The 12,902-nt window shown below is 27.2% G+C and overlaps 1 long non-coding RNA gene across 2 annotated transcripts; it reads right to left on the bottom strand.

Moving 5' to 3' along the window:
- Positions 1 to 7,662: 7,662 nt before the first annotated feature.
- LOC110709262 lies at positions 7,663 to 11,991 on the bottom strand. Of its 2 annotated transcripts, none has more exons than XR_002508892.1 (4): positions 11,140 to 11,991; positions 10,933 to 11,036; positions 9,936 to 10,018; positions 7,663 to 7,911 (listed from the first exon to the last, which is right to left on the bottom strand). It is a non-coding gene; the product is annotated as an uncharacterized LOC110709262 (long non-coding RNA). The 2 variants fall into 2 exon arrangements; XR_002508893.1 differs by lacking the exon at positions 7,663 to 7,911 and adding an exon at positions 9,300 to 9,607.
- Positions 11,992 to 12,902: the final 911 nt, after the last annotated feature.

The following is a 12,902-nucleotide window of genomic DNA, read 5'->3' as shown; positions in this document are numbered from 1 at the left end:
CCTGGCGGATCTTGAGTAATTTTCTTGTAGGGGCTAAACATATTTAGACTTACGACATAAATTCCTGATCTATAACTTATTATAGAGTAAGGCCCTGTTCACTTCACCTTAAAAAAATAATATAAAGTAAAAATTATTTCAGTTCAATAAAAATAAATTCAGCTCAGTAAAATTCAGTTATTTTAAAGAAGAATTATAATAGAAAATCTGTAAAAAAATAATTTCATTTCAGTAAAATTAATTTAAGTTCAGTAAAAATAATTTAAGTTCAGCAAATATAATTTTGTTTCAGTAAAAATAATTTCAGTTCAGCAAAAATAAGGTGAAGTGAACGGGGCCTAAGAGGTTAAATTAAAGTTATTTATTTCTACTCCATATTATATGAAGAGAAAAAATAGTAGTACTTTGTATGCCATTAATGAATGCGGGTGAGATGTGAGCCGTTGGATGTAGCGTGTTTAAAGACTGAGATTGGTTCCTAGTTCCTATTATTCAACTTGGTTCTCACATAATCTCATATATATATATATATATATATATATATATATATATATATATGAACCAATCTCAGTCTTTTAACAATATATATATATGAGCCTTGAAAATTGTATAAAATTAGGAATTCATGACAAAAACACGCGTAAATCAGTGTAATTAATGATTATATTTCTGTGATTTCTCAACTTTTTACGATTTCCAAGTGCAAATTTACTACTTATATGTAGCCCTAATGGCTATGTATATCATTTTCCAAAAAAAAAAATAGAACATAGGAAATAATTTGGAACATCATTAGAAAAATTTTGAATATCGGAAAAAATTTAAAACATAAGAAAAATAAAATTTAGAACCCAAGGAAAAAGTTTAGAACATAAGGTGTTCCTACATAAGAAAGCGTTCTTATATAAGGAGAGGTTCTTACCGGATTCCTCCTTATATAAGAACTCAAGTTATATAAGAACCAATCTCATCCGTAGGATTAGATTAGGATGAGCAGTCAGGATTAAAACAAAAAACCTCCCCCTAAACCCTCCCCAACCGTCCAAATTTTTCTCTCTCCTCAAACTTTCAATCCTCTTTACTTTCTCTCTCCTCAAATCCCAAAATCTAGCCCACTTGTTGTAAAAACGACCTAAATTGCTCAAATCAAGTACGTTTTTCTTCGATTTTGTTCTAATATTATGAATTTCGCATGATTTTTTCATGAGTTAAAGCCGATTTTTTATATTTCTTATTTATTTTCAATAATTTTCGGCGATTTTAGGGTTCAAACTTCGGTGATTTTAGGGTTCAAACTTAGTGCTGGAGTTTCAGCGATTTTAATGTTCAAATTTCAGCGATTTTAGTGTTCGTATTTCGCAATATGAGGTTATTTCACCGCTGCTCTTGATTATTAGATAATTTTAGCCTATTTTTTCGATTTTTGTTTGAATATTGCATATTAATTAGTTTTTTTGTTCGATTTTTGTTGTTTTTTTTTCCTGTCAATTTCAAACAGATTTTCAAGAATTTCACAATTTTTGAATTTTTTTTTCTTCAAATTTAAACAATTGATTATAAATCTGTCAATTTTTGTTCGATTTTTGCTTCAGTTTTTGATGATTTATTGTATATCAGTGCAAAATGTATTAGACTTCTGTGATTTGTAAATAACCATAGCATATTCCAAATTACTTTTAAGCATGTTCGAAACTCTTTTTCAGCATGTTCTAAATTAGTTATTTACAAGTGAAAGATCCATCATTGAGATACAGTTTTGGCACTAATACTGAGTTTCAGTCCTTTATATTGTTCTTGAGCCATTCAAGATAGGGGGCATTTCCACCGGTAATAAGCATATCTTACCCTGCTCAAATAATAAATGAAAAAATAAGGTCCTTTAGAGCCTACAATTAAGAATTCGATGAATAATCACATGTAAGTGAGGAAACAACCATAGTCAGGTGCTCGAAAACTCACATGTCAGGTTTCACACATAAGTACAAAACAAAACTCACATACTTAGCATGCTGCTGCCTTGAAGGATAAGTTGTATAATACACTTCTATAATGTTCTAAACTCTGTTTTTTTTTTTAAAAAAAAAATATGTTCTAAACTCATTCTATACAGCGATTGAGATTTATCTAATGATTGAGATTTAATCATGTTCTTATCTCTTTTTTTTTTTAAAATAATGTTCGAAATTGTTTCTGAGTTTTGTTATAATTATGATAGCATGTTCTAAACTATTTTTCAGCATATTCTAAACTATTCCTATGTTTAAAATAAATTACTAATGTTGGAATGTTACTAATGTCTTTTATTTCTTAAAATTGCAGCAAAATGCAGGGCCAAAATGAAGAAAAATCAGAAGAAGAAATTACTATATACTAGATGAAAAAATTACTTATGGAAAAAAAAAAGGTAATTAAAGTTTATGTATTATTTTTCCCTTATGTTCTAAAGTTTTCCCTTATGTTTAAAAGTATTTCTATTGTACTGTAAAGTATTTCTATTATGTTTTAAGGTTTTCTATAATGTTCTAAAGTATTTTATTACGATCTAAAGTTTTCTATTATATTCTAAAGATTATCATATATGTTTGAAATTATTTATATTACATGTCAATGTTTTAAAGTACTTTTGATTATATTTTAAAGATTATTATATATGTACTAAATCATTTATATTTGATTTTAAAGGAAAGTTGTTGAAGATGAAGCAGAAGTAATTAACAAAGTTGGATTTCAGAAACATGTGCAAAGTCTAAAACGAAAAAAAAGTAGCAAGCTTCCATCAAGGATCCAACCACCAAGAAAAATGAAAAAAAAAAAAAAAAAAAAAGGAAGAATAAGATGATGACGATGATGAGAATGATGATCAAGATGATATTAATGATGAGATGGATGGACCAAAGTTGGAGGAAAAAGATGATAAAAGAGAGGACGTGAAAGATGATAGTAAAAAGAATCTAAATTATTTGTTGATGTTCTAAATTATATGCTAATGTCATAAATTGCATGTTTATATTCTACATTCATGCTTATGTTTTAACGTAAATGATTTATTTAATATGTAACTTTATTTTTGTAAGTTACATACTTACATTTCCAAGTTTATGTTTTAAATTATATACATATGTTCTAAACGTTATTTTTATAACAATAACCTATCTGCTTATGTTCTAAGTTACATGTTCTAAACAATAAACTTATGTTAAAAAGTTTGTGTTCTAATTCAAATCTTTTTTCTCCTAATTTGTATTCTTTATAATATGATATGATTGCGCATGTTATAAAACTATGTGCTCATGTTAATACTATGTGCTTACAATGCTTAAGTGTTCTGGAAAAAAAAATATGAAAAGTAAGAAAAAAATATTGAAAAAGAAAAGGATGATGAAAATGTCAAAGTAATCAAAGAGGAAAAAAAATAAGAGATAAGCTTATCAAAGAGTTACTGCTAAGGAATTGATGAAATAAGTGTTGGAAGACCTTTCTGATAAGCATAAACAAACAATTAAGAAAATTGGATTTAGAGCTTTTTTGGAATTGGATGCACCACATTATGTTGATTTTTGGTAAGCACTAGCATTAACTTTTATTTTTTGTTTTTATGATTTAAAGATCAACTATTATGTTCTAATTCTTATAAACTTCTTATTAATGTTCTAAAGTTTAATTATTATGTTAATTTTTATTTTTTATTTCTATTCTAATCTATATGTAATTTGTATTCTAAACCTTTAATTTAAATCTAGGTTGACAGAACTTCTTACTAATTTTGATCCCAAAAGATGTTGCTTGATGCTACCTGGGGAGAGAAGAAGAAATATTTTTTGATGAAATTGATGTTCACATGACATATGGATTGCCAATGGGAGATATTGCAATTCTTGATACAAAAGAAAATAGGAATGTGGAATGTGCTAACTTTATGCAAAAATGGAGAAAAAACTTTAACCTTGAAGTGGTATGAATACTTTTATGTGTGCTTGTATTCTAAACTTGTTATTTGGCTTACATTCTAAATTATATTTTTGCAAATTTACATTGAAAAAACTTTGACTTTCAACTGGTATGAAAATTACTTTAAAACACACATTATGTTGTATATATCTATGTGTGCTTGTACATTACATGTTATTCTGATTATGTTATAATGTGTATATTTATGCTATAAATTACTTGTCTATGTTTTAAAGTAATTTTGAATATGTTTTTAGTTACATGTGTATGTTCTAATTTACATACCAATGTTCTAAATTATACATCTATGTTTTAAAGTATTTTTGACTGATTTCTAAATTACATGTCAATGATCTAAAGTATTTCTAATAATTTATTTTTATAATGTTCTAAAGTATTTATGATTATATTCTAAAGTATTTAAGTTTATGTTCTAAGGTATTTTTTATTATATTCTAAATTACTTGTCTAATGTTCTAAATTGCTTGTCAATGTTCTAAATTACTTACAGAGTGCTCCAACAAATGAACAATTGATGAGTAGGATCCAAAAGGTGAATGAATCACAAGGTCAAGTTTCGGATGAATTCATTTGGAATTTCTTGGTTTGTGTGGTTAATAGTTGCATCCGTTCAGCTAATAGCAACCGACTATACATTTAGTTTTTGTATAGTTGCAAGGATACAAAGAATATAGTTAAGTTGGATTAGTGCAAATTTGTTAAGGAGCACTTGATGGAAACTTCTAAAAAATGGCTAGATGGAAAATCTTTCTTCACGGGTCCTTTAATCTTTCTTGTGTTAATTTTTTTAACATTCTTTATATGTGTTATTTATATTATGATAAAAATGCACTAAAATAGTCTACTTAATTAACCTAATTTTAAGTTATTCTGATTATGTTCTAATGTACATATCTATGTTCTAAATTACTTGTTTATGTTCTAAAGTAATTCTGATTATGTTCTAAGTTACATGTCTATGTTCTAAAGTATTTCTAATGATGTTCTAAATTATATATCTATGTTCTAATTTACATATCAATATTCTAAAGTAGTTCTTGTAGGTATCCTATTTTGATCGGGTACAAAGGAAGGGGTTAGAGATACCAAGTGGAGTTCCACTAATATCATTGTGGAACCAAGAAAGATTTCATACAAGATTCAAGTTTGAGAAATACCTTAGATTTGGAAAAGGAAAAGTATTAGAAAGAATGAAATTGAATGTGGTATGATTTTTTTTTATATGCTTATGTTCTAAAGTTTATACTATATGTTCTAAACTTTATAATATATGTTCTAAAGTTTATTGTATATGTGTTTTAAAGTTTATTATGCATGTTTATTTTATGTTCTAAAGGAAAAGAAAAGTGAAGGTCTATCAATGGTAATTATCGTTTTATATTTATCCATACATTATGTTTATGCATGTATTCTAAAATTTGTAATTTATATTTAAAAGGAATTGGAAAAAAGGAAAGGGAAAGACAAAGGCAAGAAGAAAGAGCAACCCTTGACAATTAGAGAAAAACAAGGGGAGAATAAAGTAATGAAAAAACAGTTAATGGCATTGTTAAAAAAGAAAGGAAAATACAAAGGAAAGGAGAAAGTTATGGAAAACCAATCCATGGCTTGTAATTCTATCACGTCTCCAAATGACATAATGGTATAATATTTTAATATTTTTTTTATTAATTTATTTACTTATTTCTATAATGTTTTAAATATTTATTATTTTATATTCTAAACTATTATGGCTTTTTAAGCAAATTTGGAGATTTGAGAAAAAGTTTTGCATCGAATGTGAAAGAGATGTATAGCATGTTGGACCAAACCAAAGATCTTTTTGTTGAGGAAGAAACAATTTGGAAAATGTACCATCTTATAGAGAACATTTGATGCAAGTATACCACAAAAGTATTATAATCATGTTCTAAACTATTTTCAGCCTATGTTCTAAAATGTAATTTTTATATTTATAATAGTTCAACATGTATAAAGGCCTTATTGGATTCTAAATTATGTATTCTTATATGTAGCCATTGGTAAATCAAGAAGAACAAAGGCAACCGAAAAAAAGTCCTTCTATATCTAGTCAAGATCAACATTTCTTCGATGAGCCGACATTCATAGAAGAATTGGATATGTTGATGAACATAGAATTGAAGAAATTCAATGATAAAAAGTCACCAAATACATTGGGACATGTCCAATTTACAAATTAAACATGTTTAATTTCTTTCTAAATTGGACAGTCCCAATGTCTAATTTCTAAATTGGACATGTCCCAATGTCTTTGGTGACTTTCATCATTATATTGAATTTCTTCCATTCTATATTCATTAACATATCCAATTCTTCTATGAATGTTGGCTCATCGAAGAAATGTTCTTGACTAGATATAGAAGGACTATTTTTCGGTTGTTTTTCTTCTTCTTTACTTACCAATGGCTACATATAAGAATACATAAGTTAGAATCCAATGAGGCATTTATACATGTTGAACTATTATAAATATAAAAATTACACTTTAGAATATATACTGAAAATAGTTTAGAACATGATTATAATACCTTTGTGGTATACTTGCAGCAAATGTTCTCTATAAGATGATACATTTTCCCAATTGTTTCTTCCTCAACAAAGAGATTTTTTGTTTGGTCCAACATGCTATAAATCTCTTTCACATTCGATGCAAGACTTTTTGCCAAATCTCCAAATTTGTTTAAAAAGCCATAATAATTTAGAATATAAAATAATGAATATTTAAAATATTATAAAAATAAGTAAATAAATTAATTAAAAAAAATATTAAAACATTACACCATCATGTCATTTGGAGTAGTGATAGAATTACAAGTCATGGATTGGTTTTCCATAACTTTCTCCTTTCCTTTGTCTTTCCCTTGATTTTTTAACAATGCAATGAACTGTTTTTCATTACTTTCTTCTCCCCTTGTTTTTCTCTAATTGTCAAGGGTTGCTCTTTTTTCTTGCCTTTGTCTTTCCCATGCCTTTTTTCCAATTCTTTTTAAATATAAATTACAAATTTTAGAATACATGCATAAACATAATGTATTGATAAATATAAAACGATAATTACCATTGATGGACCTTCACTTTTCTTTTCCTTTAGAACATAAAATAAACATGCATAATAAACTTTAAAACATATATTATAAACTTTAGAACATAAGCATTAAAAAAAAAAAAAAAAAAAAATCATACCACATTCAATTTCATTCTTTCTAGTACTTTTCCAGAAAATCCAAGGTATTTCTCAAACTTGAATCTTGTATGAAATCTTTCTTGGTTCCACAATGATATTAGTGGAACTCCACTTGGTATCTCTAACCCCTTCCTTTGTACCCGATCAAAATAGGATACCTACAAGAACATCATTAGAAATACTTTAGAATATTGATATGTAAATTAGAACATAGATATCTAATTTAGAACATCATTAGAAATACTTTAGAACATAGACATGTAACTTAGAACATAATCAGAATTACTTTAGAACATAAACAAGTAATTTAGAACATAGATATGTACATTAGAACATAATCAGAATAACTTAAAATTAGGTTAATTAAGTATACCATTTTAGTGCATTTTTATCATAATATAAATAACATATATAAAGAATGTTAAAAAATTAAAAATTAACATAAGAAAGATTAAAGGACCCGTGAAAAAAGATTTTCCATCTAGCCATTTTTTAAAAGTTTCCATCAAGTGCTCCTTAACAAATTTGCAACAATCCAACTTAACTATATTCTTTATATCCTTGCAACTATACAAAAACAAAATGTATAGTCGGTTGCTATTAGCTGAACGGATACAACTATTAACCACACAAACCAAGAAATTCCAAATGAATTCATCCGAAACTTGATCTTGTGCTTCATCTACCCCTTTCACCTTTTGGATCCTACTAATCAATTATCCATTTGTTGGAGCACCCTGTAAGTAATTTAGAACATGGACAAGTAATTTAGAACATCATTAAAAATACCTTAGAACATAATTAAAAATACTTTACAACATTATAAAAATAAGTTATTAGAAATAATTTAGATCATTGACATGTAATTTAGAAATCAGTCAAAAATACTTTAAAACATAGATGTATAATTTAGAACATTATTAGAAATACTTTAGAACATTGATATGTAAATTAGAACATAATAAGAATTACTTTTACAACATACACATGTAACTAAAAACATTAATTTAGAGCATAAATATATACATTAGAACATAATTAGAATAACATGTAATGTACAAGCACACATAGATATATACAACATAATGTGTGTTTTAAAGTAATTTTCATACCAGTTCAAGGTCAAAGTTTTTCCAACGTAAATTTGCAAAAATATAATTTAGAACATAAGCCAAATAACAAATTTAGAATACAAGCACACATAAAAATATTCATACTACTTTAAGGTTAAAGTTTTTTCTCCATTTTTGCATAAAGTTAACACATTTCACATTCCTATTTTCTTTTGTATCAAGAATTGCAATATCTCCCATTGGCAATCCATATGTCATGTGAACATCAATTTCATCAAAAAAATATTTCTTCTTCTCTCCCCGTTAGCATCAAGCAACATCTTTTAGGATCAAAATTAGTAAGAAGTTGTTCTGTCAACCTAGATTTAAATTAAAGGTTTAGAATACAAAATACATATAGATTAGAATAGAAATAAAAATAAAAATTAACATAATAATTAAACTTTAGATATTAATAAGAACTTTATAAGAATTAGAATATAATAGTTGATCTTTAAATCATAAAAACAAAAAATAAAAGTTAATACTAGTGCTTACCAAGAATCAACATAATGTGGTGCATCCAATTCCAAAAAACTCCAAATCCAATTTTCTTAATTGCTTGTTTATGCTTATCAAAAAGATCTACCAACACTTGTTTCATCAATTCTTTAGCAGTAACTCTTGATCTCTTATTTTTTTTCCTCTTTGATTACTTTGACATCTTCATCATCCTTTTCTTTTTCAATCTTTTTTTTCTTACTTTTCATTTTTTTTTTTAAGAACACTTAAGCATTGTAAGCACATAGTTTACAATGAGCACATAGTATTAACATGAGCACATAGTTTTATAACATGCGCAAGCATATCAGATTATAAGAATACAAATTAGGAGAAAAAAAAATTGAATTAGAACACAAACTTTTTAACATAAGTTTATTGTTTAGAACATGTAACTTAGAACATAAACAGATAGGTTATTGTTATAAAAATAACGTTTAGAACATATGTATATAATTTAAAACATAAACTTGGAAATGTAAGCATGTAACTTACAAAAATAAAGTTACATATCAAATAAATCATTTACTTTATAACATAAGCATGAATGTAGAATATACACATGCAATTTATGACATTAGCATATAATTTAGAACATCAACAAACAATTTAGATTCTTTTTATTATCATCTTTCACGTCCTCTCTTTTATCATCTTTCTCCTCCAACTTTGGTCCATCCATCTCATCATTAATATTATCTTGATCATCATTCTCATCATCGTCATCATCTTCTTCTTCCTTTTTTTTCATTTTTCTAGGTGGTTGGATCCTTGATGAAAGCTTGCTACTTTTTTTTCGTTTTAGGCTTTGCACATGTTTCTGAAATTCAGCTTTGTTAATTACTTTCGCTTTATTTTCAACAACTTTCCTTTAAAATTAAATATAAATGACTTAGAACATATATGATAATCTTTAAAATATAACCAAAAGTACTTTAAAACATTGATATGTAATATAAATAATTTCAAACATATATGATAATCTTTAGAATAAAATAGAAAATTTTAGATCGTAATAGAAATACTTTAGAACATAATAGAAAACCTTAGAACATAATATAAATACTTTACAATATAATAGAAATACTTTTAAACATAAGAGAAAACTTTAGAACATAAGGGAAAAATAATACATAAACTTTAATTACCTTTTTCTTCCATAAGTAATTTTTTCATCCAGTATAATAGTAATTTCTTCTTCTGATTTTCTTCATTTTGGCTTTGCATTTTGCTTCAATTTTAAGAAATAAAAAACATTAGTAACATTCCAACATTAGTAATATATTTTAAACATAAGAATAGTTTAGAATATGCTGAAAAATAGTTTAGAACATGATATCATAATTATATCATAATTATAACAAAACTCAAAAACAATTTCGGACATGATTAAAAAAAAATAAGAGTTTAGAACATGATTAAATCTCAATCATTAGATAAATCTCAATCTAATATAGAATGAGTTTAGAACATAATTTTTTTTAAAAAAAAAAACTTTAGAACATTATACAAGTGTATTTTGAGTTTTGTTTTGTACTTATGTGTGAAACCTGACATGTGAGTTTTGGAGCACCTGACTATGGTTGTTTCCTCACTTACCTGTGATTATTCATAGAATTCTTAATTATAGGCTCTGAAGGACCTTATTTTTTCGTTTATTATTTGAGTAGGATAAGATATGCTTATTACTATGCCCCATATCTTGAATGGCTCAAGAACAGTACAAAGGACTGAAACTTAGTATTAGTGCCAAAACTGTAAATCAATGATGGATCTTTCACTAGTAAATAACTAATTTAGAACATGTTGAGAAAGAGTTTCGAACATGCTGAAAAATAATTTGGAACATGCTAAGCTTATTTACAAATCACAGAAGTCTAATACATTTTGCACTGATATACAATAAATCATAAAAAACTGAAGCAAAAATCGAACAAAAATTGACAGATCTATAATCAATTGTTTAAATTTGAAGAAAAAAAAAACAAAAATTAAGAAATTCTTGAAAATCTATTCGAAATTGACAGGAAAAAAAACAACAAAAATCGAACAAAATAATTCGAACATAAATCGAACTAATTAATATGCAAAAATCGAAAAAATGGGCTAAAATTATCTAATAATCAAGAGCAGCGGTGAAATAACCTCATATTGCGAAATTCTAACACTGAAATCGCTGAAATTTGAACACTAAAATCGCTGAAATTCCAACGCTAAGTTTGAACCCTCAAATCGCCGAAGTTTGAACCCTAAAATCGCCGAAATTATTGAAAATCAAATCAAAAATATAAAAAATCGGCTTTAACTCCTGCAAAATTCATAAAATTAGAACAAAATCGAAGAAAAACGTACCTGATTTGAGCAATTTAGGTTGTTATTGCAGCAATTTGGGCTAGATTTTGGGATTTGAGGAGAGAGGATGACAAATGAGTAAGAGGATGCCGAGGCCGTGGGTAAGATCAACGGCGGAGAAGAAAACTACGAATGTAGAGAGGAAGAAGAGCACAACCATAAGAAGTGGTATGGTTTTGGAAAAGGTTTGAGAGCTATCACTAAATATAGAATTCAGGCCGAAGAAACAAGTTGATTAATAAGTAAAAGCAACCATCTTAATTCATAGTGAAAACTCATGGCGGACTAGGGCTTAGAAAAGGAAGATAGATGTTGCTATTACTGAGAATTATTTGACTTGTTGAGTCGTTAAATTCATATGGGTTAAAGAATGTGATGTATACGAGTCTAAAGAAGGTGATGTCATGATGGAGCCCATGGGCCATGGCCATGGATGGAACTTATGGAACATTGCAGAGAAGAGAACACTCTTCACTACCTTCATTTCTAGGACATGAGGACTTGGGTTGTGGGCCAAAGTGACGAGAACTAAACTATGTTAGGAGATAGTGGAAAGATTAGCTTAAGATGGGTGGTGGGTTGGTTAAATAAATAAATAAAATATAATAAAAAATTAGGTATAAGTAAGGGTCGGATCCAAATTAGTCCGAATTAATCGGTCCGATCTCCAAATTGAGTGATTTATGTTTCCGGCCCGGTCTAAAATCCTATAAAAATCGATCTTGGACCTGATTGATTTTTTCTTAAAATTCTATATAAAACCTTAAATAATGATTAATATTATCCTTAATAAATTTAGAAAACTTTAATTGTAAGAACATTTTTGTACTCCCCGTCAAAAAAAAAAAAAAAAAAAAACATTTTTGTACTCAACATACAAAAAAGACATTAAAATATTGTTTTTCCTTTATCTTTATTTTCCAAAAATTATTAAAAATTTAGTATTTATTATAAATTTTTTTAAAAACAGTGTCCAAAATGGTCCGATTCAGGTTCCATCCCAGCTTCATCGATCCGGTCTTTAACCAATGAACAACCATTGGTATAAATGGGGCGGAGAGGAAATATGAAAAATATCAAAATATGATATGACGTTACCACTAGTAGTAAGAAAAATAATAAATAATGTAAATAGATTCCAAAATTGGAATGGAAACTAGTAAGAAAAATGACCGTAAAAGAAAGTGAAAACAAGTAATAAGTTAAGGAGCGAGTAATTAACAAGATAACTCAGGAAGTAGTTTTTGATTTTATTTTTTTGTCATTTTGGGTGCTTTTCCTAATGGTTATGTTTCAATTAATTTTTTAACCATTTTCATCATACATACATACTTTTTATGTAACTCTCTTAAGCTACCCATTGTGTCACCATAGAAGAACCATTTTCACCATACATACATTGATACATACTTTTTATGTAACTCTCTTAAGCTACCCATTATGTCACCATAGAAGATGTATAGAGTGCAATGTTGGTGTCTTTAAAACAAAGATGTTCACCTTAAAACCGGTTGTAAAATTAAGGCGAGATGCACATGTACAAAAATACATTTAGTTGTTTGTATCATGCACAATATACACAGAAAATAGCCCTTTAGAGATGTCCCTATTCTTTGTAAGAAGAATGGTTACACACACAAACTTCACCACAGATCGTGTACAAGTACAAGGCATCCAAAGATATTAATGTTTCTCTAGAAATTAGTATTAGCAGTAATGATTTTAGAATATGGCCACATTCAACTGATTATTGGTGTATCAGT

Source organism: Chenopodium quinoa, unplaced genomic scaffold (assembly GCF_001683475.1).
Source record: "Chenopodium quinoa cultivar QQ74 unplaced genomic scaffold, ASM168347v1, whole genome shotgun sequence".
Taxonomy (NCBI): Eukaryota; Viridiplantae; Streptophyta; class Magnoliopsida; order Caryophyllales; family Amaranthaceae; genus Chenopodium; species Chenopodium quinoa.
This window is presented reverse-complemented; position numbering and strand designations above follow the sequence as displayed.